Here is a 6,858-nt window from a genome sequence, read left to right on the forward strand (position 1 = left end):
TATTGAAAACATGGACCATGGAATTTTTTTTAAAAATATTCTCACATTACAAGTCCCAATGAGAAGTTCTTGAAAAAAATGAAAGTTAACTTTTTAATGAAGCAATTATGGACATTTCAGTTCTATTTTAGTCCTATAGAACACATTGGCAAAGCTTGAACAATAAACTTCTGGACATCCTGTATAGTACGTAAATATTCGAATAACGCTTCCACGCTTTTGCAATGTTAAGCCTCGTTTACATTGGGCAATGTTTCGATAAAGTTTGACTGTTTTCTCTTAAAAAAAAAAAAAAAAATTATGAGTAAAATGTACCAAACCAGACTAATGTGAAAATGATTAAAATTTAATTGTAACTTTACAGAATTACTGTAAACTCGGCATAAATTCAGTGTAAACCAAGCGTAAATCAAGTTGAAAACACTTTTAATTGTTCAAACAGAGGTAATACATTCACTAATTTTTGATTGAACAACTTGGTCTTATCAATTATAGTTGCCTAAAGTAAACATATATATATATACGCAGCTTTAATTTAAATAGATTTTCGAAAAAAATTGATATTTGGCATAAGCAGCAAATCCAAAAATTCAATGAAACAAATTCATCTCACTTCGAGTCCGATTTTAACCAATCACCCTACTCATATAAAATGATTCAAGATCAACTTGCTATCGTTCGGTCCGAACATGATTGACAGATTCATCGTCATCGACGAATCTTCGACATAGTCCATTAAGCACCACGGGAATTAACGATATATAAAAATAAATTCAAACTTCGTGGAATTGCAATTCCCACCCATTTCAAAGTTCAAAAACAAAATTAAAGTAAATATATAAAGTTCATGCAAAGACTCATGCAACTTTGGCTCTTAACGGATTACGCTTCGCGATGAGACACCATCTTGGGAGACCCCGTACCAACGAAGACGCTTGATTAAAACCCTAACAGCTAGAACTCCGTTAGTTGGTTAGTCAGTTTTATACTGTTTTGCTTAAAATCGATTAAAACGATTGTACTGCGACTGCTTATCATGCACGGATATACAGACACGGATACAGACACGCGTTAAAATATTATGTCCCTCCGCGGATGGTGCACAGCGATTAAGGTATACACACAGCTCGAATTGTACAGAGTGTTCCAGTATAGCCTCTTAAATATTGAAAAACTTTGTCCGTCGATAACGCGTATAGCCTCCGGTTAGGAATTCTCTTGCTTTCATCTTTCTCCTCCTTCCCTCCCTCCCTCCCTCTCATTCTCTCTCTCTTTTTTCTCACTTTTTCACGTCCTCTTTAGATCTTCTTCGTTCAACAACAGTTTCCGCTTTTCAACTGTGTGTCTGTGTCTCGCCCTCCCTTTAACCCCTTGCACTGGCAACTGGTCCGCGGACCATAACGAGCGACCGAACCGTATACAATAATTCGCCGTTTTCTTTTTGAACTCGTCGGTACGTAGACGGTATGTAGAAATTATTGACAAGTGATAAATTAATTTTTCGTTTTGTCTGGGTTATACTTAAATATACTTAAAACTGAGAAAATGTTGCAATTTCTCGAAAAAGTTCTCGACGTGCGTGGCACGTGCATTCCAGCGCAAGAGGTTAACCCCTTGCGCTGGCAACTGCGCCGCGGACCATAACGAGCGACCGAACCGTATACAATAATTCGCCGTTTTCTTTTTGAACTCGTCGGTACGTAGACGGTATGTAGAAATTATTGACAAGTGATAAATTAATTTTTCGTTTTGCCTGGGTTATACTTAAATATACCTAAAACTGAGAAAATGTTGTTGCAATTTTGGGAGAAAAAGTTCTCGACGTGTGTGGCACGTGCAATCCAGCGCAAGAGGTTAACCCCTTGCGTTGGCAACTGCGCCGCGGACCATAACGAGTGACCGAACCGTATACAATAATTCGCCGTTTTCTTTTTGAACTCGTCGGTACGTAGACGGTATGTAGAAATTATTGACAAGTGATAAATTAATTTTTCGTTTTGCCTGGGTTATACTTAAATATACCTAAAACTGAGAAAATGTTGTTGCAATTTTGGGAGAAAAAGTTCTCGACGTGCGTGGCACGTCATTCCAGCGCAAGAGGTTAAAATATGCACGGACGTACCAGACGTACTCCGGTACTGAAGAAATATAGCGCAGTCGTAGTTTCAAACCCGTGGAACAACGACGTAACTGATACATCGACATCGGCGCGTATACGGTATTTCCGTTTCAATGGAAAATCGAAGCAACGTCACTGAACTGAAAGGAGATGACTCCACGCGGAAACGTCAATCGAAAACGAAGTTGCGTGAGATCTTCTTGGAACAAGAAGTTTCAATCTTCTCAGGGATGTCGATGTTGAAAACTTATTAAGTTCATACAGTCACAAGAATATAACGGAGCACCGGCCGCGTTGGAATAAAGAGCGATTTCCAACAATCTTTGGGTATTAATCCTCGACTGATATCGCTGAGATCGTTACTTACTACGTTTGCTTAATTTTTATTTGTTTTTATTAATTTAAATTAGCGTGGTTAATTACGTGGCTTGAGAATACCAGTTGAGGGTTAATAACGAACAGTTTCTAATTACTCCTCGTTAGGAGAAGTGATCCAAATAACCGGGACAAGTCTGATCTTCTTTGATAAAACGTTTTGTTTCAAGTGTCTTTCATTCAATCGATAATCTTTTGTTTATTTAGATACAGCACTTAAGAAACAGTACATACAAAAACTGTATAGTCGTAAAATATTGTTCCGATTACAACCAGAAAAGAAGTGTACTTGTTCCAGTCGCGTAGACCACTTTATACGACACAATAAACACGAACAACAAATATAAATTGTATCGTACAACGATATTCTTAGAGTTAATAAAACCACGCGAAAGCGCATAGGTGCGTACTCGCGTTATCCATCTTTAGTTTCCAACAATTTTCGACTTGCTCCAAAACGGAGCCACGCACCGGGGATACCCACAAGATAATTCTCCTTCTCTCCATCTCTCTCATCATCTCGTACCAACCAGACTTCTAATCACAACCTGTGCATTTCGCAACGACGCTTGACCAATTGCAAGACAAGGTACATACAAGACAATCATTCTCGGACTAACAGCAAGCTTCGCCGAATCGGCTTTAACGGTTAAAACACGTTTCCTGCTAACTTCCAACCGAGTTTACAAACGCACTATATTTCTTCGAGCATACGTACACGCGATGGTGCAGAATACGCAGTGTTTCCGAGCGTTTCGCGTGATCACGCGAACATCTTTGATCGGCGGCGGGGGAGTTAGGGGAGGAGGTGGTGTTTGGATCGGGCAGCCACGTATATAATTGGGCCGCGCGTGAATCTCTGTGCCCCGTCAAGACCATCATCGATCGGCGGCGAACACGTCGATTCGCTGATAGTTTTGATTATCATCGTCGAGACGTTATCACGTGGCAACACTTCCCGTGGCCGGAGTCGCAACGAGGAATCGATATTGTCACTTTAACAACGCGTTCGCAGGGTGTATGCACTATGCGCAGAGCTGCTCGTAACAGATGTTACTAGGTCGAGAGAACAACGGGAGACGAGTCCGCTTGTGAAATTGGAAAGTGAAATTCGGAAAATTAAAAACGGGATATCGTCGAACCTTTCGGGTTCGTTTTTTTTTTTTTTTTTTTTTTTAAATCGAGTTGCGAACAGGGCTGGGTAAAAACAATATTCGAAAAAAAAATATTTTAGATACTATTTTCTTTCTTTTTTTTTTTGTAATATTAAATACTGTATGATTTGAATAAAATGCAATTGAAAATTGAACAGAACATGTCAAGCTTTTCAGGTTCGTCTTTTTTTTTTTTTTTAATTGAGTTGCGAACAAAGCTGGACGAAAAAACATTGGAGAAAAAATATTTCAGATGCTATTAAAAATATTAGATATTTACGATCATACAAATAAAATAGTATTTTAAGCAGGACATGAAATATTTTGTTTTAACAATCTGAAGCACAGAATAAAATATTTCAATCTTATATTTTAAACATATACTTCATTGTAAAAACAATGAAATATTTACACTAACACTCGTAATTGTATCTTGCTCTTTAATCCAAACATTACAGCATAACATGTTAATATATTTTATTTTGGTTTAGGAAATTTTTTAATTTAAATATTACGAATAGATCTCTACATCACAATAATTATGCAAAGAAACGTTTTGTATCACAGTACGTGTCTTTCGGTTTGTTTTAACTACAATTTTAATATATTATTAATATTTTATTATATACAAAGAAATATTGAAAAATATCGAATGTATGTCATTATCTTCAGTAATATTTGAAACAAGTTACAAATTAAGACAAATAAAATATTTCAAAGCACCTTTCAATTAAAATACTATTTTTGAAACTTCTTGTAACAAATAAAATATTTTATTTTTAAAGTTAAATTTAGAATAAAATAGATTATTTCCTATCTGTTATCTAAAATAATCTTTTACCCAGCTTTGGTTGAGAAAATCAATATACTATACCAGTTACCATGCATAAATAATTAGACATTTGGTATAATATAATTCTATTAAAAAGCTGATATTTTTGCTAATTATGTTTCGATAATTATGACTGATGAACATTTTTCTAACATTAATTCTTTTTATTTTCAATTTTCACATTCATTTTTAGAAAATAGCTACTTGGTACTTCGTATCAATTTCAGAAAAAAATCTGTATAAATTATTTTCAACGTGTTATTTCCTAATCGTTTTAAAATTTTAATGATAAAAACATACTATAGAGTCTTCAACCACTTCGTTATTATAATATTAACTATTATTTTCATCAACATATGTCAAAGAGATTCATTTGAATTGTATTTTATATTGCAATAATTCAAAAGTGTCTAAATACTTATGCACATCCAGGCAATTCTGTGGATATTTTACGAATTTTATTGTATTTATAAAGTGAAAGTCAAAATGCTATCAGTGTACAGTTAAAATGTACCCCTTCTTTGAAAAAAATAATATTTGGCAGACATGTCTTATAATTTACTATATATTATATTTTGGAGAATCAGTCTGAATATTTTCAAAGTATGATACAATTATAACTTTAAATTCAAACGTATTTTTGTTTGAGAGATTGTAGTCTTTGTGATCGGCTTGTTTTATACTTTATATATAAATAATCGATTCGATCGTTTGTGACAACTTGTAAAATATATTCTTTAGGAAGGTAAATCAATTACCTTTCAATTTAATCTCTCAAAGGGATGATCACTAACCCGGAAATTCAGAAAATTATGAAACTTTAAGTAGATAGTAGAGAGCAAGTAGATTTCCTGCGGAAATTCACTTTGTGAGAGTAAAATTAATTCCAAAAAATTCGGCTATTTTTCCATTTTATGTTGTAACTGGCAATACGATAGAAAAAAAAAGTTTTTAGAGAAAAGTTACTTCCTTTAATTATGGCTATTATACAGTAATAAATTTATCAATTATTTATATAGATAGATAAAAATTGAAAACAAAAATATTAATAATTCTTCCTGAAAAATTTTTCATTCTTTTGCATGAAACTTTTGGTAGTTTAATACTATATAAATTATAATTTCTATGAGAAATTTTATAAACAATGTAGTTAAATGATTTCTTGTAAAATATATGAATAAAAGCTTCTGTACTCTAAATACTTTCTTTTACTTTAATGCCTCTAATGAAAATTTCATGCATTAGTCGTCGGTAATTCTAATATTAAATAACATAACTCTATGAAGTAGCATAATCCGTTTTTTTTTTTTTTTCAAAGAAAAATCTCTAACTGAATAACAAGATGAAAAGAAAATAAAAGACAGGTAATTTTTTAATTAAATTAACAATTGATAAATTTTTTACTATATGATATTCCTAGTTAAAACTTTTTTTTTCTATCTCTAATTTAATTAGAAAATCGGGAAAATAGTCGAATTTTACTCTTCTTAGAATAAATCTCCACGGGCAAAGAAATTATGTACATGTATCGTACATTCATTTCTACGTGAAAGTTTCGTAATTTTCAGACACACGTGTCATCACGTTTCGTTTCATCTGTTACAAAAAGCTCTGTAAATGTTAAGTATCAAACATAATATGTGTATAAAATATAGAAGAATATATTATATCGATTTTCCTTCATGAGAATCCTTCGTAATTATCTAATCCTTTCTTTAAAAAGAAAAAAAAAAAGAAAACTCGAGCGATTCATTTTGCCTTTCCTCTTCCTAGACTACACTTGACGAACTCTCTTCCAACTCTTTTAAAAAATAATGAAACTCGCGTACTGAGCTCCGAGCAAAACGCTGAGCGAAATCGGGAACACGGCTTCGCGACTTGTCGATGAAAAATTATCAGAAAACTTTCTGAAAGTAGACAGCGCGACACGAAGAATCATTTACGCGACATCGATCGCTTATTGAACGAATTCCGACATTCGCAACGCGTCTCGAATTTTCCCGTACAAAACGATTTTTATCGTCTCGTTAGCTCTCTCTCTCTCGCCTCGCTATTTGCTACACATCAACATAGCGAGCGTAGTTATAAAAAAAACGACAGTCGTAAATTCTCCGTTCCTCTTTTACAATCGTTTCATTCGAGCCTCGAACTTCGAACTCTGAAAATATATGTACAATATCTCGCCTCGTTACTAACTGAAAGAATCCGTGTATCCTTTTTTTCTCTTTTCCTTTCTTTTTATCAACAACATCGGAGCCAACAACAGGGAGCCATCCTCTACAGCTATAATTAAAAAACGCTTCCGGCATGTTCCTTCTTTTCCCACTCTTCAATTAAAAACCTTCACGATCTCAAAGAGTTATAAAAATAGTTTCATA

Source organism: Frieseomelitta varia, unplaced genomic scaffold (assembly GCF_011392965.1).
Source record: "Frieseomelitta varia isolate USP_RPSP 00005682 unplaced genomic scaffold, Fvar_1.2 scaffold_1028, whole genome shotgun sequence".
Classification (NCBI taxonomy): domain Eukaryota; kingdom Metazoa; phylum Arthropoda; class Insecta; order Hymenoptera; family Apidae; genus Frieseomelitta; species Frieseomelitta varia.